The following is a 25872-nucleotide window of genomic DNA, read 5'->3' as shown; positions in this document are numbered from 1 at the left end:
CTGCAATCCAGTTGGTTTAAACCTAAAATGACTCTCTCTGATTCGAATGGTCACTAACCAAACCCCAGCACCTGCAGCCATCATTTATCAGTGCTAGTGTAGCCTCTTTTATATCCAAACTAAAAATGGGTCCTTTTAGCTGTGCATATGACTAAAAGGTTTTTATTCCACACTCTTCTCTCTGCTCTTGTAATGTTCATTTTATAATGATTATGTATGTTTTAATTTAATTGTATTGTAATTTTAATGCATTTCTTATTCTGCAGAGCATTTTGAATTACTTTATTTATATAGCACAATTCATACACAAACTTGTCTTGCCTCTGCAGCTTAGGGGTTATAGTACACATTTTTAAACTAAGGGCACAGGCTACATACACCTTTAAAATAACAGCATTATTATTGTAAAAAACGGTATCGTAAACTATCCTTTCTTCAACCCCATAGCCTATAGTCTTGGACACCTTTTCATTCATTCTTGACCCAGCATGACTGTCCGCATACAAAAATAGCAGTGACTACCGAGAAATAAGCAATTGCATGTTGAAAAGTGAGTCATCGTTGAATTTATTTCAATGTAAATTTTCTCTCAATACGTCTTTGAAATGGCTGCGGAGTTGGCTTTATTACCGGAGCTATCAAATAAACTGCAGATGACAAACACAGCCATTATGATGAAGTGAATAAACAATACTCCCCAAAGAAATCCAACATGTGTGCCACTAAAGTAACAATGGTGATTTCTGTTTGAGTCTTGTGGCTTCAAACCCCAGACCCCGTCTCGCATTCACCATCAGAAAGAGTGCCTCATATTTGGCACATTTGTCTGCTGGTTCTTTTTTTTTTTTTATATATTTTCACTCTCAGCAGTAGTATTGTGAATTGTCTAAGGAAGGGCACCTGGTGTACAACTGGTCAAATCTGAACATATTGGTAGATGATTCAGGAGAGTGTAATTTAGAATTTATAATAGCAATTGCAGTTGTAATAACTGATTACAACTCTAAAAGTAGTAGCCTGAGAGTTGAAAAGAAGAGACATGATGCTGGAATTCTACGGGACCCAGCACCCGTCCCGGACACAACATTATTATAGTGTTGTCCATTCCAGTCTAGTACAGTCCAGTGTGCATACCTCGGTTGTAGGTAGTATTATACCTCTGATGACATAGGCCAAGATAACAAGGACTGAGCTGGCAGTGAGAGCCCTCATTACAACACAGAAATGCAGTTTCTCTCACATTAGGGTCCACACATTCATTTTAAGTAGTAATCGGTATGCTAGTTAGTGGATATTTAGCTTTTCGTTAGTATTTCTAAGAAAATGGTGTATCATCTATTGCCAAGAACACTAATGAACAGTTTTAATGGGACACAACTAGATGGACTTAGACAAAAAATACATTATAATAATACTTAACTTAAGTGACTATAAATACTAACAGAGATGTAGTGTTACTACATTATTTACTATGATCCCTAAACTTAAGTGTTACTCAAGTTCATTCACTCCTCATACTTAATAGTGGAAAGCTGTTGGAATTAACAGAACGTGGTTTCCAATCTGTAATTATGGCCAATTCAAGCAAGGTGGGTGAAGTGTCTTGCCAAAATACACAATGACAATATGCTCTAGTCCAGGTGGGTACAGAGTCCGTAACCACTTTGCCATTGCTCATCTATCTTGTAAATATAGCTCCTGTCCTAGCCTACACAGACATAACTTCTTATTCCAGCAAAAAGAAATCCATCTGCCCACTCAATTAAAATGCTCTTAGTCCTCCATATTGTCTGATGATTTTTGTTATAAAACACAGCAGACCTCCTGGTATTTGTAGGATTCCTGAGTGATGACATTTCTTTTTGTTTGTGGCTGGTTCCTGTGGAAAATGTATCTCGCTGAAGCCAAACTGCTACTAGACTGCTGCGCTCTGCCTAGCCAGTGTGTGGGATCAAATGAAAGAGCAGAGCGGGTCTTGACGAAGTTCCTGATGCCACAATTAAGAGCAGAGCCGCTGTGAGTACAAGATGGAGAGGCTTCATTAAGACGACTGAAGGTTTGTGCCCAGAAAATGTCACCATTTAACCCACCACTATTGTTTTAGTTCATTACAGCATTTAATTGTATAATCATGGCATATTGTGTACGAAAGTAATGCTTCATATTTCCTTCAATGAATAGCCTATTCTTAAAGGTGCACTGTGCAGCTTTTCTGGGGGAGGGTCTACTAATAGGGAAATGTTATTGATTTGCCTGGAATGTTCCACATTATGTCTTACAATTGGAGAATATATCTCCACAGATTTGACCTTTAACTTTGTCTAGTGGCACCCTGCTTTTTTCCACAGAGATAAGTAAGCTTAATGCCATACTGTGGAGAATCCCAGGCAAAATAATTGCATCCTATAAAGACCAGCACACAGCGGGCTCTCCACCAGAAAAGTTACAAAGGGATGTGTCTCTTCTACTTTTGTAGACCGGATTTCCTTTGTATATACCTGTGAATAATATTTGTCTTAATGAAATATTTCCACTTTTTTTTAACATACATTGTGGATTTGGCTCTGGTTTGGTTTAAAGTGGTATTAAAGTCGTGGGAGCATCCTAGACCACACACAGTCCATTGCATAGCACACTTGCCCAGGTCTGGAGAGTGGGCAGACAGTGGAAGAGTAGCCAGCATAAGAAGTGACCTGTTCTCTTGGGGTTAGACCTGCTGGAAATAGTAGTCAGGATTTATTACGTCAAGACACTGTAGGTGAAAAGGAACAAATCTTACATTTAGAGATATCAGTTTGAAACTTCTGTAGTTTACATTCATAAGTGTAATGGCAAAATGTATTGCAAATGTTTTATCATGCAATGTTTTCACCCATAAACAAGGCATTTTATGTGTAAAATGGCCCAAATCAGACATATCTGAAAGAGATTTTTTGGCATCTTATTTAGTCAATTAGAGTAAATAGAGATCTTGCTGAAAACTGATCTAGAAATTCTAATTTAGCCTTTTTGTACTAGATATAGATCAACACATTCCTCAGTGATCTGTCAAAAGCTTGTTAAGTACAAGGTAATAAAGTTTGGTGTATTTAGGTGCTTCTTTAAAGGTGCTTTGTGTAACTTTTCTGGTCAAATGCTTTTTTCCTTGAAGGTGTTAATGCTTTGTATAGAATGTTTCACGGTATGGTATTAAACCTTCATATCTTCATGGAGACCATACCAGACCGAGTTACAGGTCAGATCTGTGGAGAGGCAACACTGCTCACAGCCAACATGCTTGTTTTTCGAGGTATTTTTGAGTATTTGGTGGACGGACCCCCAAAGTAAAATTTATATTATGAGCTTATATTACAAAAAAGCTTTTGTTTCTGCCTGTAGTGGTGTCTTTCTTAAAAATATTTTGTGTAACTTTGATACATTGTTGAACACATTTGCATGAAAAAAGATTGTTTAACCTACAACATACACCACTAGTTTTGGAAGACTTTGGAGAGAAAACAGGAATGCCATATCTGACAGACAGCAACAGCCAAAAGTGCCATAGCTTCATATGGACTTACTCAGACATCCATTACATTGAAATGCAACTGCCCATAACAAAGAGCAGAGACATAGTCCATGTGTGAGTGATCTAAACACACACGGCTAAGCATATTGTTTCTAAAGTTACACCAAATTACCGTGAGTTACCGGACAATGCAGCTGACCCTTCTCTTGGTGTGCTTTTTCTCTTTGGCTGTGTATCCATCCATAACACTGGAGCATATGTAAAGCATAGTATGGCCTATGGGAGCTGTCATCATGTGGTCACTGTTTTAAACCTTCTCAGAAAAGGGAGAAATAGAAGATGGTTTATATCTGAGTGGTTACTGTAATAGAGCGTGGTGTGAAAGTTCATATGTGCAGGTTTAGGAGGAACAATCACAGGCCGTGGTTGGCTAACCTTGGGTCAAATGCATCAAGTGGAACACAGAAATGACTTAAAGGTGTATTACGTAACTTTTCTGGTGGATTTTATTGCTTTGGAATGTTCTACAGTATAGCATTAAACATATCTATCATACATTTTTTTCAAGTATATGTGTTTTTATTGCTGAGAACAGTACCTTGAAAAAATGCATTCTTACTGTGCTCACCTCTCCACGGATCTGACCTCTTTCTTGTCCTGGTTTATATGGAGAAAAATGCATTTAGTCTCATGTCATACTGTGGAACATTCCAGGCAAAGCAATAACATCTCCAAGGAGACATTGCACATTACACTAGAAAAGTTGCATAGTGCATCTGTAGCATAAAAACAAAGTAAATTGAAATGGACAATAGAGCATTAAGCATGAGCACGTCTGGCTCTTTGACACACACTTTTCTGTCTGGTGTGAAACATGCCACAGCTAATTGTACAGTGGTCACAGACTATGTCTAAATGGGGTTTAGACCACACAGAAAGGTACAGACAGGACCACAGGAAGAAGAAACCTGGAAGGCAGGCCACCCTCTTATTGTTAGAACCAAGATCTAGAAGAAGGTCTAATAACATTTGTGTATTTACGATCTCACAAAAATATATTTCAACAGATTGATCTTATTCTTCAATCTCAAAATTGGTTCTACTTCAAGCTTTTGGTTAACTAACAGGCTCATTAACAACACCAGACACACCATTGTCAACACTGATTCCTGCTTAAATCAGTGTATACTGTTGTTGCGTCCTTATTCAAGAAACGTCGCTCTTCGCACACCTTGTCTCTATATGAACGTGGCGTGTGAGTGATGGGTGGTGGTCTGAGGGACTGATTAGCAACCTTGTATAAAGGGCTGCACATGATATCACAATAGGATCAAAGATGTAATTTGAGTAGATCACAATCTGCAATTATTGGTATAAAAGAATGTCCTATGTATACAGCAAAATATCTTATCTTTTTATAATAAACTCTGGGTGTACCTGTAGTTTAGATCTCTACAAACATGTTCTGAAATACACGGGTTTTTTGCATTAGTTTGTCACTTCACATTTCAGTCTTTTCTCAAATGTCAATGCTCCTGGAGTTGTTTACAATGTGCACTTTGAACATAATCCTACTTATCCTACATATATCTGACATATATTGCAAATCTAATCGCAATTCTTGTCAGAAAAATCACAATTACAATTTTATCCACTGTAACTAATCACCAGGTAGTGGAGTGCATGAATAATGCAATGTAAGAGTCCAGAAAGTGCACAGAAAGTAAACCAAATGCGCACTTATTAATATTGTGTGAGTGGATTTATGAAGTGACAAACACTAAGATTATTCTTGTGGCTATATGGCTGTTTTGCTCCATTCACAAAAACAATAAAGCCAGGTGCATATCTTTTAAAGCTGACTTTATCACCATTCTGGCTACATCTTTCAGACCTCTTACTCCTAATTGCACATGCATTCAAATTAACCGTGGTAAAGTTAGCTTCAGATACACAACTCTATTCACACAAATTCTTCTCCCCACCTCACCTCTCTCTGGTCTGGTCGGAGCTAACCACAGGCCGGGGTCAGTGCGCTCTCCCTCAGCCAAACCAGACCCATAATTTTGCTTTTGTTTCAGATGAAGCCTCAGAAAGCTTGAAATATAAAGAGCTCGTCCAGCATGGGAAGGTCAGTCGGACAGAAAATGTGTAAAAGAATATATCACTGGATGAAATGAGACTTAGTAGTAGATGATTAGCTGAGGAAGTCTTTATCGAATAGACAGGAAGTGCCAAATATCCTGCCAAACCACTACCCGTTACTGACCACTGCTAATCCCATACAGCCAACAAGGATTAAATGTTTCTGGACATGTTCTATCACTATGGTTTATTGTTTCTGCCAGCTGAAGCAGTGGCCAGTGCGTGTGCTACTTTAATGTCTTCTCGTATGTGACCTTGTAAAATGTCATGACTCATGGTTTTGTCTGCGTCATGTGGTCATTAACCTTTTCATTCTGACAATGAATTTTGGATTTGATTCCATGGAAGGAGGCCCATCTGGGAAGTCCAATACAGAGGATATGACACTGTGGATTGGTTTGCTGACAACACAGTGGCTGAGAGGCTAGCACTTTTGGCTCACTGCAAAAAGGTTCCAGGTTTGTCTCTTGTGCTGCCTGAGCCTTTCTGCACAGAGTTTACAGTTAGTCCCACTGTTTGAGTGGGTTTCCTCTGAGCTCTCCAGTTTCCCCCCAATCAACCCAAAACATGCACCACAGGTAAATTGTTGCTTGACCAGCAAGTCCCTTCTACATTCAGCTCAAATCCAGAAGGGTCTGGAATCAGACAAATCTCAGTCCATCCACAACCGCTAATTCACTCCAATACAGAAGAAAATTCTTACATCATTTGGAATAAAATATTTTATTTACCTGAGATAAATACGAGTTTGGTGCAGTTTCTCTGTTTTTTTGTTTTGTTTTGTTTTGTTTTTTGACATGTAAGCTGTCATGTTTGTTGACATAATTGGACCATGTGACTAATTGGTTAATCCGCCTGCTAATCATTCATTTCATACCCAGTGGTTTTAAACTACTGTTGTAGCCACAGCTGCCCTGGGGCAGACCGACAAAAGCGAAAGCGTCAACCTGCACCATTGGTCTCTCCGACCCCCACCAGCCATTCATGCACACACTACTTTCATACTAGGCAGTGTGGTTGAAATGTCTTGCCTAAGGACACAACGACCACTGGTGTCCCACTGTGGCACCTGATTTCCCCCATGGTCTCCCATCCAAGTACTAACCAGGCCATCGTGTGGTTCTGGCTGGCCAGGTAAAGTAAACTGCAGTGCGAACAGGTTTCCCTAGCAACATTGAAGGATGGGTCAAATGCAGAGAACAGATTTCCTTACAGGAACAGTAAAGGCTAGATTATATTATTGGTCTGGAATATATGAATGGTTTTGACTACTGGGGGGGTGATGGTATGCCAATACTCTCCCAAAAATTACCGCTTCCACGCCCATGTTGCAGGACAGGACAACGCCTTATAAAAGGTCACTTGCATTCAGACTGATGCTACTTAACTTCCTGTTTTTAAAATGAACTTTTTCATTGAGATCTTTGGAACAGTGACTTCCGCGTGGCGTTACATCCGAAAGGTCACACAGCGCTCACGTCTCCTTGTGTTAGCGGCACAGGGCAGTGGAGGTGGTGTGGGAGGCATGGACAATAACCCAAACCACAGTCTTGAACAAAAACACACCCACCTCGGCTTTGGACGTCAGCTGGACCATTCTACCCCTCTGACCTCAGGAAGCAGTGCCGCCGGACCACTGTTTGGGAAGGACAGTGGCACATGACAGGCCATGAGCAGTCCGAGCACCTATTTCATGGGATGGTGAGCAAATGACCTCAAATGGGCATTAGCAGTTCTTTTTTTAAGGTTGTGTTTTAAACTGGGTCCTTTAGAATTGGAGATTATTTATTCAATTACGCCATTTCTCCCCATACTCCTACTCTGAAAATGTGACAGGACAGGAAACCAACAGCACTGTATGTTGAGAAAGGCAAAGGGCAAGGCAGTGACTGACCAGTGGGATGGTTTCTGGTTGTACTAATCTTTTTAGATGCATTGTCTGTGTTATATTTTTAAAGGTTACACCTCACTGTTTTTCATTTTTTGGTTTTGTTGTATTATTGTTTTAACTTCATCATATTTAAAATAAATAAACAGGACAGTCCAGAATTTTGGACATAGGACCTAATTTCCTTGTTAGCCACAGTGTTGGAGACGTGTGGAGACACTTTTTTAAGTATTCCATCCAGTCCTTGCATTTGCAGAGGTCACTGGTGTTAGGCTAGCACATGTCAATGGCCATACTTAGCCTGCCACTAAAAACAGTCTTACCCACTCCCCAGTGCACCCGAGGCAAAACAATAATAACGCCAGACTGTCGATGTGAATGTCTGTGTCAATAGAATAATTTTAGATGTAAACTAGTCTTGCATTTGAAGAATTTATGTCTGAGCAGCACTAGTGAGTTGTACTTCCTGATAGAAAGTTTTGCAGAAGCGGACTGATATCACCTAGCACCTATGTTACCGGCAAAGTAGAATTCTGCTCCTGCTGAGAAAATAGTCCCCCAACATTCGATGATACAAAGTTAGTTTTATTTCAAACGTTATTCTAGCGACACAGACATTCAGATCAGCAGTCTGACGTAATAAAAGCTTTGCTTCGTGTGCACTGGGGAGTGAGTAAGACTGCTTTTAGTGACAGGCTAACTATGGCCATTGACATGTGCTAACCTAGCACCAGTGACTTCTGCAAATACAAGGACTGGATGGAATATTTTGTCTCCAACACTCTGGCTAACTAGGAAATGAGGTCCTATGTCCAAAATTCCAGACTGTCCCTTTAAGAAAAAAAAACATGCCATTTCCTCCAATTGTTGTTGTTTTATCTCAGCTCAGAAGAGAACATACAGCCCATACTAAGACATATCACTCTCCTTGGCTAAGTATGGATACAATGTGTAAGATCCCGTATGTACAGACGCCATGCTACAGATATTTCAGGGATCTCATTTGTTAAGTGTGTGTATGTACAAGCATAGTACGTACTCGACTTTCCATGTTAAGTTTGTGATGTATAAACACAATAATTAAAATGAAAAATAAGCAAAACAAAAACTCTGACCGTAGTTGTGTGCAATTGTGCAAATGTGCATGTTTGATTGAATTTGTGGAAAGTTGAGTTTTGTTTGTAGGTACAGTTTTAGTAATAATTCCACATTCCAAGTTTTATAAAAGAAACCTCAGGGCAGCTGTGGCTTCACAAGTGGCTGATCACTAAGGTGGAGATGAATCACAATTGAATCAAAATTACTATTTGAATGAGCAATTAGCAAAGGCTGCAATTTCGAAAGCAACAAATCCTATTATCATCATAATTATTCAGCCCTAGAGGAGAGAGTAAATTTATAATGCACACATAAAGAGACTAGAAGCACATTATTATAATTATAGTATGTGTCGTTCCAATGGAGAAGACATCTTTTGAAAATTCTCATATCATTCAGAACAAAATATCTTCTTTTACCTGAGATAAATGAGAGTTTGTTGATTTCATTGTTGATTCTGGAGGAAGACGCTCTATTTCTCAGTCATCTTGTTTTTTTTCCTTGTTTATCTGTAAGCCGCTATGTTTGTTTTGACAAGAATGGAATAATCGCAATTAGATATTTTTTCCAAATCATTCAGCTCCCGTGTGGAAAGGAAAGTTATAATGCACACATTTTTAGAGACTAGAAGCATATTATTATAATTATCAGTATAAATTTGGCGCTGAGACATTGCACAAGCCACTAACGTGAGAACTAAAAGAGACAGATGGTGGTTAAGAGGGCTTATGGTTATTCAAGATCTACTATCAATCTAATCTATTATGCTTTTGAACAAATGACACCGCTCTGCAGTACCAAAACTGTCCAGCTGGGAGACGCTCCAATAATAATGAAGACTGGAGTGTAAGTTGCCAATAATGATCTGGACAGCCGTAATATTCCATTTTAAGAAAGCCGCACATACTTCTCTATCAGAAAACAGATTATTTTCTCATCATTTTCCACTTTGGACTGACTTCCTCCAAACATTGTTTTAGAAAGATGACATCTTAATTTTTACTGGTCTTGCTGTAATTGTTTATGCTGGGAGACCACTGACAAGTCTAATCTTGTCATGTTATATTATGGTTGATGTAGATAATGGGCAGTGATGAGTTTATGACAGATACCACCGTGAAGAGTTTTGATATTTGAACTTCAAAAGGATAAAATTTACTTAAAAACATTTCAGTTTCCCTTTATGTCCGATATTGGAATTTGAGTCAAATATGCGTGCGGTTGGGCGGTCAATGTGTTATTTCCAAGGCTAGAGAAATTACCAGACATATTATTGTAACAGGCTGTATACACCTTCACTTCATGGCAAACTAAACAACATAATGCGTGCAATTTCAGAGCCGCTACGTCTCATGTAAATTGTTTTATTTGGAAGTCAAGGGATTGTTGTGAGTAATTGCGTCTGACAGAGAAACCACACAAATGCATTATATGTTGGTGGAAAGGAAAGGCATGTACATTTTTCTGCATATATTCTGTCTGTAAACAAGGCGAGACCAACCATTCCTTCCTCCTCAATTTACCAAACGAGGTGAGTCAAGTCGCCAAAAATGTGCTACTATTCATTGATGTTGTATTAGGCTGAAATGTAATTTTTGTATTGAATTAACCAAATTCATAAACATAAATAAGCAATGCAAAATAAGATCTTTACAATATACAATAATTATTAATAAGTATTGTCAAACAAAAATATGGAAACATTTTAAAGAAGACTAATACTACTTTTGGGGGATTTATTAAAGGGCCTATATTTTGTATCTATGTTGTTTCATGCACACATGTTTAACACATAAACCCTGCAGATTTAGGCTGAATTCTTCTCTTAAACTCTCTGTTCCACCTTGTGATGCCATCTGCTAAAACAGGAAGTGCTCCACTGTGTTTTTAAACGTCATCCACCTTCACTAGAATAATTTCGATGATATCAGACCTGGAACTGACAACTAACTTGAAAACTAGCACTATATTACATCACATGGAGTACTTTGAGGTTTGGAGGTGTAGACAGACAAATAATAAAGGATTACTCAAACATGTGCGATGAGAAACAAAACACAACTCCATGTATTTTGTTGAGGAGGTAACATTATACTTTGGCTTAAAGCTCACAAGAAACAATTGTGTGACAACTGTGTATCATTATTTTACATTTTGTTCATTGTAAACCAAAATATAGAGCTAAAACAGCTTCATAATAGAAACTGCTCCTTGAACTTCCTGTTCAGAACTGATAGGCCTCTTTTCTTCATAGTGGCATTTAAGTAAGTACAGAGATGTGGGAATGGAAACAGGGGGTACGTGAAAACAGGAATTTTTGGAGTACTCAAGCCTCAAGTGCTGAACATTACAAGATTACTCAAACATGCATGAATACAACATTAAATAAGCCAATGACGAGGCAACACTGTTATCAGCGAGTGGCTAAAAAGTTGATTTTATGTATTATACTTCTAAATGTACTGCACAAAGAAAAAATGGATAGACACAAAGCACGATGCTATGATAATAAAACTACCCACCCCCAAAGAAGGTGATTCGTTCTGCTCTCAAACCAAGCATTACAGAATGGATTCCTTGCCCCTCCAGTTTCATTCCTTATTGGCCCATTTCAACAATTGTGTTATTATGGCAGTGTAAATAGACTTGGAATGCTGATGACATGTAAGCTGACACTACCCTCACCCAAGACATATAGAAAGCACTGTATTTTGAATTGGTATTAAATGTATATATGTGGGAGTTATTGCTTCCTTATACCTCCATCAGCTGACCCACACTGATCAGTAAATCGTTATCACACTTGGCATAAATTGAGCATAATGGCAGCTTTTGGCACTGGTAATAGAAACTGTATTACATCTAAATAATGACCCCCTCCCAACCCTGTACAATCATCTGTCAGTTGTATTTCTAACTGTGCCCCAGCCCTTTCCAGTAAGACACTTTATTCAGGAGAAAGAGATCCAGCCCATTTAGTCTCTAGAGTTACAGTAGCAACAGTGTGTAAATCTAGCCATTGTTAGCTTAGCAGACATCGATACCCACCCTTGAACTACCCACCACACTGCAGTAATGGCAGAGCAAAGGGATGTTGTGTATACAGTTTAAGGTTTAAGAGACAAATGCAACTAATGGAAATAAGATGTTTTACCTGTCGTAGCTGCTCAAGATACTATAGGTTCAGATCTCGGATCGCTGTCACACATTCATTCTGGGTGCTTCAACTTTTTACTTCTGACCAAAGAGACGTGCCAGTCTAAATTCAAATAAAAAGTAAATAGTGTACAGTGGAGAGACTGTGATGACAGATATTTATTAAAAGTGCTAAGTCCACAATTTTATTTTCTTAATCGGTGAAAATAAAATTGTAGGATTCAGCAGCATTGCATACTCATTTTGATACAGATGAAAAAATATCTGCTGCTTTCTAGCAACTTGTTTCTTTTATCAAGTTATTTAAAATTTGCAAATTATAAGATAATGATACATGGGTGTCATAGATTATAAATATATAACAGACACAAGCACAATCTGTCTTCTGCAGCCTCCTAGGATCTGACGTCAGCTGATATGGACCTACATGTCCAACACATTTTGGGTTGTTCACTTAATAAAGCACTTAATAGTTTTTGCAAATCATTAATCAATTTGGACGTTATTGTGTTCCATCAAAATGATTAAAACATGAAACAAATGTTTTATATATTATATGTGGACATAATTTTTCTCAGAAACTACATCATGTAAAAATATAATTCTCTTGTTTTATGCACTCATCAGGTCCCAACGAGCCCAAATAACAAAGAGAAATCAAAAATCAATAAAGCATGCCATGCAAGAGTTCGGGTCATAGGAGGTTAAGTAAAACTGGGTAAAATGTAGAAACAAATACATTTTCTTTTTTTTCTTTCTAAACTCTTCTCCTTCTCTGGCTGTATAATTAATTACATTTCAATAAAACTTATCAAGAGGTGTATAGCCAATCTGCTGCCAGTAAAAACATTATATTGTTTATATTCAATTCCACTTGTCCTATTCTTCCACTACTGACAATACTGCAACTTTACAGTGAATACTGAACCATAGGCCTACATCTGACCCTTTTAGTTCAATGCCATAGGCCAATCTCTTTAATTTACACAATTCAGTCAAGCAGTGTGCCAATAAGATGTGGACTTGGATTTGGAGCCATAATGCTTTTCTTCATTCTTTTCCCCAGTATCCATCTTATACTAGAGACATGAGGTTAGTGGAGCCTGTGAGAGCTTAGACCTAAAACTGCATGGCTCTCCTGGTGTACCTGAAGGACAACCACAGTGTAAATCCTCACGCCTGAGTATCCCGCCGCAGGATGTGGGTTCAAGTAAAAGTAGCATGGGAGATGGACATGCAAAGTGTGTATGTATGTGTGTGTGGTCCTGTTATTGGAATGGAAATTTATTTTTAAGCTTTAGTCAAATATTTGCTTTCCCTTCCAGTTGCCAATGACTCTTTTTAGAATCAGAGTAGTAGAGAGATGTGCAGATTGTGTGAATGAATGCCCGGTCAGACCCAGAGAAAGAGTCTGTACAAGTTTACTATAATCAGAGGAATTGCATTCTAGAATTTACATTGGGAAATCCACAGGCGCTACAGCAGACATCACAAAGGAGTGAGCTGGCATCCGCAAAATGACCTAAAAGCTAAACAAAAGTCACAGACGACCAGTATTGGATGTTGTGGTCACTGCTCAAATGTGTTGTGGTGCATTTTGTTTTCCAGTTGCAATGATTTGTAACATGTCCAACAAGCACCAGACATATAAAGGCTACATGCATGCAGATGACAGTAGTCACCTCAAGAAGTGTAAAAAATAGGTTAGATAGTATAATTTTATGGTATCCTTTAGTCTCCTGATGTTGTCCTGTTTTAAAGAGGTTTTGAATAGACCATTTTGATTGTGCTAAGAAGGTAAACCTGTTGGTAGGTATCAAATTAGATTATTATTATTATGTATTATGCATTATGTATAATAATAATAATAATAATAATAATAATAATAATAATAATAATTATTATTATTATTATTTTTTTTTTTATTATTGTATAGAAATAAATGATGTTTAAATAATGATGTAATAACAATGGAATGATTTTTGGAAAAAAAAAAAATACTAAAGGATTTATCAGTGTTGATCTGCTATTGATAGACTATTAGTAATCAGGACTACTAGTAATGGACAAGGATTATCCCAGGATTAAAGTAGAACCAAACGCAAAACTAACTCATAATTACACCAGTTTGAAACCAGGACTAAACAAGTCTAAGAGAGCTTTTTTAATAATTGGAAGAGGGGTCACCGACCGGAACAGAATGCTTGGGAGGTGAGATCTGGTCCCCAGGCCTTAAATTGAATAAGCCTGGTCTAAAATAAGGTGAGCAATAAATTATACTTTTTGCTTGCTGCATTATTTTTACTTGGTCATTTTGTAATATATATATATTACATATTTGCATTACCATTAGTGACATATTTACATTACCATTAAATCAGTGTTATTTCATTCATAACTGTATTGCATTAGATTAAGCAGAACAGGAAAATGAGAAAAAAAAAAACATTTCCAGTTGCTCACCTGCTGCATGACCTGCATTTTGTAACTCTACCAGCAGGGCGCGCATGATGACACTAGCGTGAAAGAAACAGAAGAAGAATTGGCCACATTACCCGCCACATGTGATTGTGAGGACTTTCATTTTATGCACATTTTGGAGGTAAGATACTCGTATTGAACACATAAATGAAGTACAATGTTTCTTTGCATGTAAACTGCAAAGGTCCATTTGTGCGTCATGGGGCATCCTTCTGAAAACTGTATGCTAACATCGCACAACGTGCAGAGTATGAACTGTATATTTACGTGGGTACTTTTCCTAACTGTATTTACTTACTGATAGTTTTAAACATACCTTGGCAGCACAGTGAGCTTGCTACCCATCAATTCAGCGTGCGGAGAAGTCCCCTTGCGCCGCCTCATTCCTGGGCGTCTCTCAGCGCCGACTCTCTTGAGCGGTTCTACACTCTCCCAGAAAGCACCTGAGGGCCTCCACTCTGCTGCAGGTATTTCTGCTAAAAGCTATAATAAATCATTTGGTCTTTGTGTCTCAGTTTTCTATCTATTTCACTAATGTGTTTCTCCCCTCCTCCTGTTAGCAGAGTTGAAAGAGGCCTACTTTAAATATGTGTTGTGACAGACTCCGCGCACGCAAGTGATTCCTGCTCCTTGTCATCGCTCCAATGCCCCATTTCCCCAAACCGCGGGAACAGCGGAAGCATCTGACCGCATGCACACTGGAAGAAGCAGGTAACGTGGAACTAAAACATGGGTCTGTTTAGTCAGTTGAAAAGAGAATATTAATTTCAAGTGTAGATCAATATAAAGTTTAAAAATACAATTTTTACCAACAAAACTAAATATAATAATATAATTAGTCCTGTCACAATCACAAATTTTGAAGCATTGCTATAGAGATAAATTGTAATAAACAATAATATTAAAATGACACTGATATAATTAAAATAAAGCTTTATAATCTCAATAAAAACATTTTTAAATAGACAATATCATTAAAAGGCCTGAGCTGCAACACATAAATAGCCCAGTGAAGCAATAATTAGCCATAGAAGTGACTTACTGAACCCTCTACTGCTCAGATCTTCATGTATTACAACAAAAACTGAGAAAAAGTACCTACGGTAAATACTGAGCCTCAAAATATATTGTTCCAGCTTTCATATATTGAATGATAAGCCAAAATAGTAATCACTGTGACAGGTCTAATAATAATGTAAGTATTTAGTATTTTTTCCCACCTCTGCGTCGTATCTAGTTCATAGTTCTCAGCTGAGTGACTTCTGTTTAGATCTTAACTTTCAAATGCCATTGTCTTTGGTTGCGGTGAGGTGACGCTGCAGGAAGCAAAGCCCTGTTTATTCTAGAGGGATAGTTTCACATTTTGACCGGTTGTACTCTAGAGAGAATAGCACAGTGGGCCATGTAAATATCAAAGAGCATTTATAATGAAACCATGAGGGGTGACAGCGTCCAAAGAACATATTATCTATGGAGAGGTCGCAGTGGGAGAGCAGACCACAATTCATTTCTATTGCTTTTGGTGGCTAGAGAGTCGTGAGCTATTGTTGGAATTTTTTGGTCAGAGCGCCTGCATTTGAGCCGGAGCTTTTCTGACAGCCCCTTCCTCGTCGTGTCATCCCCCCAAATGCTCACAACATGCACACGTGGAACAACACATGAACGTTACTGCCATCCAGCTCAGTGGCTTGGGGCTTTTGCAAAAGTTCCCAAATCCTCTGCTTATATTCTGGATGCTGGTTGCAGACTTCCTGAAAACAATGTATGGGACTAATCTATGGATTTGCAAGTGGATTTGATGAAAGCCTGTATCCTAAGCCAGTGTTTCTTTGACCTCTTGTAAAAAAAAAAACTTCTCATCTCTCTCCTGTTGTTTTTGTTTCCGGTGCTACCATGTTTCTAATTAAATCCACTTGCCCTATCAATCCCCTATGTCACTTCCATTGTAACTTCCTCTGTCAGTCAGACAATCCCGCTTTCCCTTTTTGCATTTGGATGAAACCCAATGAAAAGGCTCATGCTGATGGATCCTAACTCAAGTTAAGCAGTGGAGTGTTAGGGTCACAAGTCAAAGGTCAATCCCTAGAGGTCGGCAAGAGGCTAATCAGGATTTTTTGTCACTTTTTTTGTCACTCAGAAATGGCTAATCTCCCTGAGACTCAAAGGGATGTATCTATCCTATGGCGCCAGCCCTTTCTTCTATGCCCAACTTTTATTGTTTTCCATTCTTTGTAGTCTGCTTTCAAAACTTGGATTAGAAAACTAAAAAACTAGGAACTTGTCGTCTTCCTTTTAATTTTGAGAGTAAATCTAGCCTATACAAGCTCCTTAAATGGCCATACCATGAAACAATTTTGTGTTGCTTCTTCACAGATACGACCTGTAACTTGGCCTGGTAGCGCCACATACTTGTCTCCACAGAGTTAATATTGAACATTGTAGGAAACACCAAACCTCTCAATGGAGACAAGCAGGTTTGGAACCTTCTACCAGAAAAGTTATTGTAAATTTTTAATTGGGGCATTGGTTATTAGGTTCATGAGGACACTGTGAAACACTGGGCACTGAATAATAGCTGGTGACTAGTACTGGCAGCAGGAGACTAGGACTCAGCCACCTATCTACAGTTAGTGACTAGATAAAATAGTACACATAATATAATAATTATATTCTTACATACTTATTTCTGTCATTTCATTAAAACCATTGTAATATGATATTTGTTTATAAGACCCACATTTTTCTTTGGTGAGTGTTTTCCTCATCCCTCACAGAAATAGCTGGTGGCATACTGCGACCGGAGCTGAAACTGCAGAATGTATTTAGTCCTTTTACGCCCATGTTTCCTGTTTACTATATCATTTTGTCATGTGGCGCTTTCTTCCTGTTGGTCAGTAGTATCTTTGGATGCTTATAGACGTGGAATGGTAAAGGCACGCCCATATTAAAACCAAATGAGGCAAAACCAGGGAAAACACCTCACAGAAACAGCTTGGAAACTCATTAATCCATTCTAAATTTCATATTTCAGTTGTGTGTGTTAATTGTTTAGATATATTTGTATAGTCTTAAAAGGAAGAGATTAGGTCAAGGCCATGTGTCGCGCCTCTGATGTTGAAGAATGTGACATATTGAGACCAAACAGACTTTTCCACATCTCTAAAATATGGGGAATTCCCACATTCGTGTTTTCCACTCGTTTGTGAGGCAGCCACATTGTTATTGTTTTCTTGTCAATGTGAATTACTATTGTGTGAAAATATATTTTGGTCCTTGTTGTAATTAAAATCTTTGCATAATTTTTGGGCTAAAAGGGTTCCCCAGACATCAGCTGACATTTTTAGAATAACTTATCATTGCCTCATAGTCTTTGAATTTGAGGAAAGCTTTAGCCTCAGTTTTGTGGTGACTTTTTTGTATAGTAATGCAGTAACAGCATAGCAGTATAGTTTTGATGAATTCATTATCATTCATCATTTATATCAGACAGACATTAAGTAATTTTTATTAATGTGTCATACAATTTGATTCTGGAACCTCACTGAATTCATTACAACTTTTGGTTTTGTAATACATTAGACTTGACTGGTACTAAGAATTAAACTTAACGTATTCTTACACTCACTAACAATTGTAATTTATCATTTATTTTTGTATCATAAGAGTTTAAAACATAACCGTTAGCTACAAAGGAATTCTACACCAACAACCATTTTTTCTAGATACCCTGAACAGTTCCAGTAATTGTGCAGGTGCATGTTAATAAGGAATTCTTCAAGATACAGTGTACATAAAGTTTAGATTGACACAAGCTTTGTGCTCAGTGCCCTTTCAAGTAGGGCTGTGCAATCATCAAATTTAAATTAGAATTAATTTCTAATGGTGAATGATATCATTGAATTCATACTTTAGTAATTTAGAGGACGGAATTTGACATTTGTTTTTTGTGTTACGTGGCAATTATTAATAGTCTGTACTGTTTATTTTCAAGAAATTAATATTGAAAACAGGTTTTATTTGTTGAAAATATATTTGAATATTTTTATCAATCAATATGAGGAAATTGTAGACCAAAGGAGGTTGTTCCTTGCTGTGTTTTCTCCGTGGTGAGTTATTTCAACAGTGGGCTACAGCTGCTATACTCCCCTTGCGCTCTGTGGCTTGGTATCACCCATAGGTGTGTGATGCCTTTGGCTGTGGTGCTCGGGTGGCCTGCCCTGCTTGTGGTTCTGCTCTGTTTGGGTTTCTGCTTCATGCTCAGATTAGCAGCTATCTCTGCTTTGGCTTTTCCTGGAAGCTAGCTCATTCATTGAGTATTTGTTTATGTTTCTGTGTGAACTGGCACACTTTTCAGTGTTTCAGATAGACCCTACATCAAACTCCAACTTTCATAACAAAAATAATACTGTACTGGCATTGCTTTATTTTAGAGAAGTCAAAAAATCTATACAGAGATACTAACAAATACTAAAACTTGTATCAAAGGTATATAATCACTTGAACGAGTCTGTGCAATCTCCAGGTATAATCCAATCTAATCTGTGAACTGGACAAAGGTTTTAGAGTGAAGACTTCTTCAGTTCTGGATCCAGAGAAGAATTTATCTTTTGCCACTTGAACAAGTATATCTATATAGAAAACAATCACATAAGCCAAAGGTGGCCCTTTACTGAATAATTCTTTTCATAGTAATACTGAAGTAACTATAGTAGTATTATTTGGTGTTGAAAATTGCATCTCAAAAATGTGTTCTTTGTGGTCTCGAAATCAGTGTTGAGTATCAAGCCTTTTCCTTAGTATTTATTATATTTTAGTATCATGCCCGTACAACTTTGTGTAGTATGTTGCCAAAGTATATGATAATGACCAGTTTTAAAGATAACTGCATATCCACTTGCACATGATCGTCTATGCAGTACAGGCAGATTGAGTAAAAATTAGCTATGGCAATGGCAACCTAAAAATCTTGGCACTTAAAAGCAATTCTTTAACTCTGCCAATGTCAAGTTAGTGTCACATTATACCACACAACTCGATGTAATCAATCCCAATCAAACTGTCACAAAAACATATAACCATCTCCTCTTTAAGTATGTTGTCAAAGTCTGAACAGCACAGAGATTTGCAGCAGGCTCATCTTGTTATGTAATGAGTAGATCTAGTTACCATAAACTCCAATGTCTAAATTAGTGGAGATGATTGCAAATCCTCACAAATGTTATCTGTTCCTGTCTCATTCTCCCAGTCTGTGGGAATAGGCCTACATCATTGTGTCTGCAGCGAGTTTCAGGCAGCAATATGAGAGATCGCATTCTCTTTCCCAGAAATCTGCTTGAAAAACAGGCAATAAAAATGTATTGCTAATCATGATGGGCCTTACTTGTGTGGTCTCCTTCATTGTTCATTCATAAGCTTTTGATTGTGTTTCAGCTTTTCTTGATGGCCTATTATGTCATGTTAGTTTTTGTGGTTAATTTTTTTAGACCACTAGAAATTGTTCACCCTTCTCGCAAAAACTCATTCTTCCTACTCTTACTCTGTATATTATTTTAAGCACACAGTTATTAACACAATAGTGACAATAGTGGGTTGTTGACAAGGTTGTAGCTTGTAAGATGAATCAAAGTTAAAGTGCTCTATGTAACCTTTTTGTTGGGTTTGCCTGTTGTGTCTCCACAGAATTATTTGTCTATAATCAGTGAGTTTTTTTTTTTTTTTGATTGACACACATATGAAGACAGTGCAAGCCAAAGCTCAATTGACGGGGCTTCCTGGACAGTTGAGGATATTGTTGTTGAACTTGCAGTGATTTTCTGAATGTGGCCATTTTCAGACCCTGTGTTTTTGCCTTTGCTTTATTGAGACCTATTCTGAGGCTTGCAGAGAAGTAAGTGAAGCGGTGAGCTAAAATCATATCAGGTGATGTTTAAAACCACTACTAATAATAAATTAGTGGAGGTGTCTTTGGCATTACACATCCCGAAGGCTGAATCCTGTGTAAACCTGCAGGAGAGGAAAGGAAGAAACCTCTCTGCTCTCTGTTTATACAAGTCATTTAGTAGAACCAGGTGGATAGGGTTTCCCACATCAGCATCTGTAAAGCTGTCAATGAAAATTGTTATAAAGGCACTTCCAGGCTCTTTATTGTGCTTGTCTAAACAGCAGTGGGTCGGTTTAATGTCCTGGGTGACAAATCCTAGAAATGGGACTCCACAGTTGGTGAAAACAAACACTTGAATGGTTTCATCAGTGCTTAAGCCGAGCCTGCAGCAGAGACAGAGGCTGCAGAGGAGAGCTATATTTACCCTGATGTGAGAGAGGAACTGCTCCTTCCACAGGAAAAGGTGTCATGGTTTGGAAGGTGTGGGCACAGTGCATTCCTAGCCTCACTGGTGGTGGGCCGGTCCGCGGTGGAAGCCACCCTGCTCTGGCCCTCGGGCTGCTGGACAGTAGGCGCTCTGGGGAAGGGTTCACGCTGAGGTAAACAGAAAGAGTGACTCACTCTTGGTCCAGACAAGTGCCACCCCAGACCACAGACAGATAAGTCTACCACACTGTCTGGTGGCTACAAATGATGTAACAGGACTCAGGTCCACCCCAAGCCCACACCAGTCTCCTCCGCTTTCCTGAGGTTTTACTCTGGGTCTCTGCTGACAGCTTGGTAAAGGCCAGGTTAGACCAGGCCACTGCCGGCAGCTCTCTGTTCCCTTTTTCTATCCTGTGTTTCCTTTCAGACAGAGCCAGCTGATTCCAGCTTGACGCTGCAATGCTAAAATAGTGGCATTATGTGAATGCCATCTGCCCACCCAGACATGAGCTGTGTTCAATAAATTCTCCTCTTCTTCTTTTCAATGTGCCAGACACCAGTGGCCTTCATATGCAGATGTGAATTTAGTCTAGTGCTTGTCATGCAACTATTTCTGTATTAAACAAACAGCTATTTTTGGTCCAACCATAGCACAAGACAAACTTACAGTATTTAACCAAGTTTTGACCAAGTATTTCTCTGCAACTCCTACACTTTTATCAATAAAAAAGTGGAGATCAGCTCTGAATTTGATGATTCTCATTCAAGAAAACTAAAGAGGAGAACCCCTCCCCTTTGTGGTTGTGGTGGTCCTGCTGACCTCATGAATCACCTCCTGGGACACAGGCACAGGAAGAAGAGTCAGTTTGGCTCATTCATAACACCTCATCAATGGGAGCCAGGGAATCCTTGGGAGAAAGTATCATCTGTACCAAATCATTAGTTAGGTGGTCTGTGAGTTTTGATTTGGTATGAATCCTCTACACTGATTTGAGACAGCAAAACTTTATTGAAAAAGATTCACCAGTCTTCAACCTGCTTGAGAGGCAGCAACTGAAACGTGAGGCTAGACACAATGATTTTAAACAGCAAAACAGCTAATTTTTTACCCCATGTGACAAGTCTTGAAAATATCAAGAAATCATGCTATTGTGATCGCAAAAACAGTATGTACAAAAAAGGCAAATTGTTAGAGCTTCAGGGTAAAACTTTGTTGGCTTGTTGGATGCAGCTTTTAATTATAGATGTCTAAAAGCGAGAGCAGGCATTTACAAACATAATTATCACTGTACTTTGAGGCTTTAGCGGCTCAGTGTGTTGTTTATATGGGTGAGTTTAGGATGTAAGCTGATGGTGGTGAGTGCGTTAGTCTCTGTGTGGTTTGGACGATAATTCCACCTTACACTGGGTCTTCTTCATTCACCTCTGAGTTAATTCTTATTTTGGTTGAAGCCTCAGTCGTGTTTGTTTTGACAGAGCAGCGTGGGAAACACAAACACAGCATACTGTTAGTGCTCATCCACAGCCCACAGTAATCTCCATCTGAAGAGACGCTTACCAACTGTGCCTTGTGCTGTTGTAGCCATACTTTTTGGAAGGATCATTTTCTCTTTTTCTCACACTAGGGGGCAGTGTTGAGTGTGTGCCCTCCTGGCACATGCAGTAGTAGACTTTGCATATTTACTCAGTTCATTAAAACAGCAGGGATAGGATACAGTTGAACACTACCCATCTCCTAAAGGTGACTAAGCAAATGGCATGTGCTTAGTCAAGGATTGTTTGAAGTTAAACATTTGGTTAGTGCATCTTTTAAGATAGTTTTCTTTATTTTGTTTTAACCCATTTGAAACACCCAATAAAATGACAAACATGGGTTTAACAAAATCCTTCTATCACTGTTAATGTGTATATGGCTGATACAATTGCTTTACATTCCTTTCACGTCTGTAAATAAACCACAAATCACGCTCAGTTTGCCATCGTGCTGTTAACACAAGTGAGCTGTGAGGACACAGGCGCATGGGCTGTTGGGTTTTAATAGAACAGAACAAAAGGTTTAGGCAGAAGAAGCTGTTACAAAGTTATAGACTTCAGACAAGACAAACATGATGAAACAAAAAAATATAAGACAGAGGAAAAGCAATGCATGAATATAAAACACAAACTACCCATATTCTCATTAGATTATGAATGGTGGTGTCAGCAAAGCTGGGCCTTCGAAGGAGAGGAGAATGCTGTGGACAATATGCATTTCATCTGACACAAACATTCAAAATGCTATAAACTACTTAATCTTTTTACCACTGTCTACATTACTCTAACAACACAGCAAGTAGTTAACTTGGAAACAAATGATAAGTTCACAGCCAACAAAAAGCTGAGCTGATTAATAATGCCTTAATGACCAGGATCTACTTAAACACAATCCACACATAAAATAACATAAATGGTTAACAGATAGATGAATTCTATACTATCTTATATCATTATCATTATATGCCACTGGTAATCACTTTAAATGGCAAAAAAGGCTTAATATATTTTCCAAAATGTATATGTTTTCTTTTATTCCCATTTCCTTAAACTGAATCCATAAGTTGGGGTGGACAAAAATCTGTCTCTTGATTTTTTATACAGACAGATGTCAGTCTGGTCACCACTCTAACCACGATGATGTGAAGCATGTGATACGAAGGATCAGTGGTCATCTATCATTTACAAATAAAATCTAATTTCTCTTTTAGTTTAGTGCTTCACTCATTGATTCTGCTGAAAGTCACTATTTTATGTTTTTCAGTCCCTTGTGATATTTTTTTTTTCTTCATTTTTTTCCCCCTTATAAGCAGCCATATTTGTTTTGATACAGACAGACTATATGTGTGTCTGATTGGCTGTTCACATCACACCCATCTGAACTTGAGGAGGTTCAATGGTGACCATTCTCACATCTTAAGTATTTAAGAAGTTTGTCTTCTGGATCCTTGGCAAGGTGGACAATATTGACAACAATTTATTCAGTATTTTTTTTTATTTATCACAATAGCGATTTTCAGACCATTTTGGCCATTCGTCATAATTGTGGTTGAGATTCAAGTATCACACAAAATGTGAATCAATAGTAAAATTAGACCTCAAAAATGCAGAAATTACACTTCACTTATAGGTGGACCTGAAGCTCTGAAACAGAACTTTCCCTGGCGATGCAGTGGGTTCTCCTCTCTCTTTTGTGAAGGTGGACAGGGTTTGTGTATAAATCAAAGCACATCTCAGAGGATACAGAAGAGAGATGGTGACATTATATAAAGTTGTCTTAAAATAGCTCCCAAGATGTTCCAGAACTTTGCTTGAGGAAATTGTCTCAAATTGGACCTTGGTGAAATATGTATATGTTTTTCTAATTTGGAAAATTATCAATACCTGTAAAATAAAGAAATGTAATTCCTAAAATGGCCAATGTCTCACCTGAAGAATCACAAGTATGTGTTCCAAGTTAAAAAAGTAACTGGTCATCCATGCTCAGCTCCAGGCCTCTGTATTAGCAGGCTTTACGCGTCATAGAGGAAATTGCAAGATTATGCCTTAGGCCTGGCCAGTAGTAATTACTGAAGAAGTGGCCTATAATCTGTGGCGTGGCTGTGATGTGTGAGCCTTACTAAGATTGTGTGCAGACTGAAATGGCATTGTAGCACATGTTTCCTTAGGCATTTGTAACGGTTGTTTGTGGTCAATATCGTAAAAGTCACACCTCACCTTTTAGAGTCAAAATATAGCTGTGTAATTGAATTGTCACATGCTCACCAAATATAAATTAGCTAGCTGCGCGTTTTTACCTTTTAAAGTAAGGTTTTTAGATATGTTTTAATTTAAACAGGTAAAATATGTATGTAGAAAGAGTATTTGAGTATTTATTGTGATGATTTGACAAATCTGTAATGAGGTACGTCTGACTTAAATATCAGCATTTAAAAGCACTGTACCTGTCACTGTCACTACTATTACCGTCAAAATGTGAAAAACTAGGCCTTTTTAGCTTTTATAATGCATGAATGATGATTGAAAATTCCAGAATACACAGGACAAAACTGCTTGGTGCATTGATTACTTTGCACCTGTCTCTTACTTTTTGACAAACTTTTTAAAACCTTTCTCTCTGCATTTTATACCCTTAATATACAGCTTAATAATAAAGGAAAGTCACATCTTTGATTGATTAATTGTTTGATTGATAGCATTTATAGCGCCTTTCAAGATACCCAAAGTGCTTTACAGTTCATTATTCAGTCACTCCACACTCAGTGGTGGTAAACTACTATTGTAGCCACAGCTGCCCTGGGGCAGAATGATGGACTTTGAGGATCAGTCACTTACTTTGTAAGTACTCTTGAAATTACGTCCACTCTTTGTCTATCATCAAATAGAAGGAACAGGGAAATACTGTATACATTGACCAATTAAAACATTTGTTTGTTTGACAATAAATCCCCTTCAAAACATCTTAAAAACAATAAAGCATTAAATTTGTATAGCTCTTTTTTTGGACACTCAAAGATGCTTTACATTGCATTACTCATTCATTTCATACTCACCGGAGGTAAACTACTGTTGTAGTCACAGCGGCCCTGGGGCAGACTAACAGAAGCAAGTCTGTCAGTCTGCGCCCCTCCAACCATCATCAACATTTATGGACACACCACTTTCATACTAGGCAATGTGGGGCCTTGCCTGTGGACACAATGGCAATTTTTGCCACTGGCGTCCTGCTTTGGCACCTGGAATTCTCAGTGGTCTCCCATCCAAGTACTAAGCAAGCCCGGTCTTGCTTAGCTTCTGAGATCTGACGAGATCAGGCTTTGACAAGCCTGTATGGCCACACATCTTACCTTTAATCTCACTACTTATGACTTTTTGCCAGTTTGTATTGGCTCTTTACACTCAGTTTTCCTAACTTTTTCATTTGTTGTAAGTAATTATTACGTTAAAATTTCCACCCATTCCTAATATCTGCCATTAGCAAAAAGCTTAATAATTTTTCTTTTTGGTCTTGGAAAGCACCTGTTCCACCTGCCTTTAGCTCCTGGTGTGCAGCTGGCTCTTTGTGGCCGATGGTTGATTCACTTCCAGGCCCCTAAGTCTCTCACAGTCAACACTTGTCAGTCAGATGCCAAACTGTGGTGACAAAGCAGGCCTGGGGTCATGGCGCATCACAACAGCTCACCACAGACACTGGCAGCCAGGAACATTGTGCTCTGTGCTGTTTCTTTGAAGGATGTCAGAAGTCTTAATCAGAAA

The 25872-nt window shown here is 38.3% G+C and overlaps 1 long non-coding RNA gene across 1 annotated transcript; it reads left to right on the top strand.

The window, feature by feature from the left end:
• The first annotated feature begins 14331 nt into the window (after positions 1–14331).
• LOC129409483 (uncharacterized) lies at positions 14332–14955 on the top strand. The gene is made up of 3 exons (XR_008632431.1): positions 14332–14397; positions 14601–14743; positions 14840–14955. It is a non-coding gene; the product is annotated as an uncharacterized LOC129409483 (long non-coding RNA).
• The last annotated feature ends 10917 nt before the right edge of the window (positions 14956–25872 follow it).

The sequence above is a fragment of the Boleophthalmus pectinirostris genome, unplaced genomic scaffold (assembly GCF_026225935.1).
Source record: "Boleophthalmus pectinirostris isolate CB_2022bp ecotype Guang Dong unplaced genomic scaffold, ASM2622593v1 HiC_scaffold_2, whole genome shotgun sequence".
Lineage (NCBI taxonomy): Eukaryota > Metazoa > Chordata > Actinopteri > Gobiiformes > Gobiidae > Boleophthalmus > Boleophthalmus pectinirostris.
The sequence above is the reverse complement of the archived record's forward strand: the minus strand, read 5'-3'. Positions and strand labels throughout refer to the sequence as shown.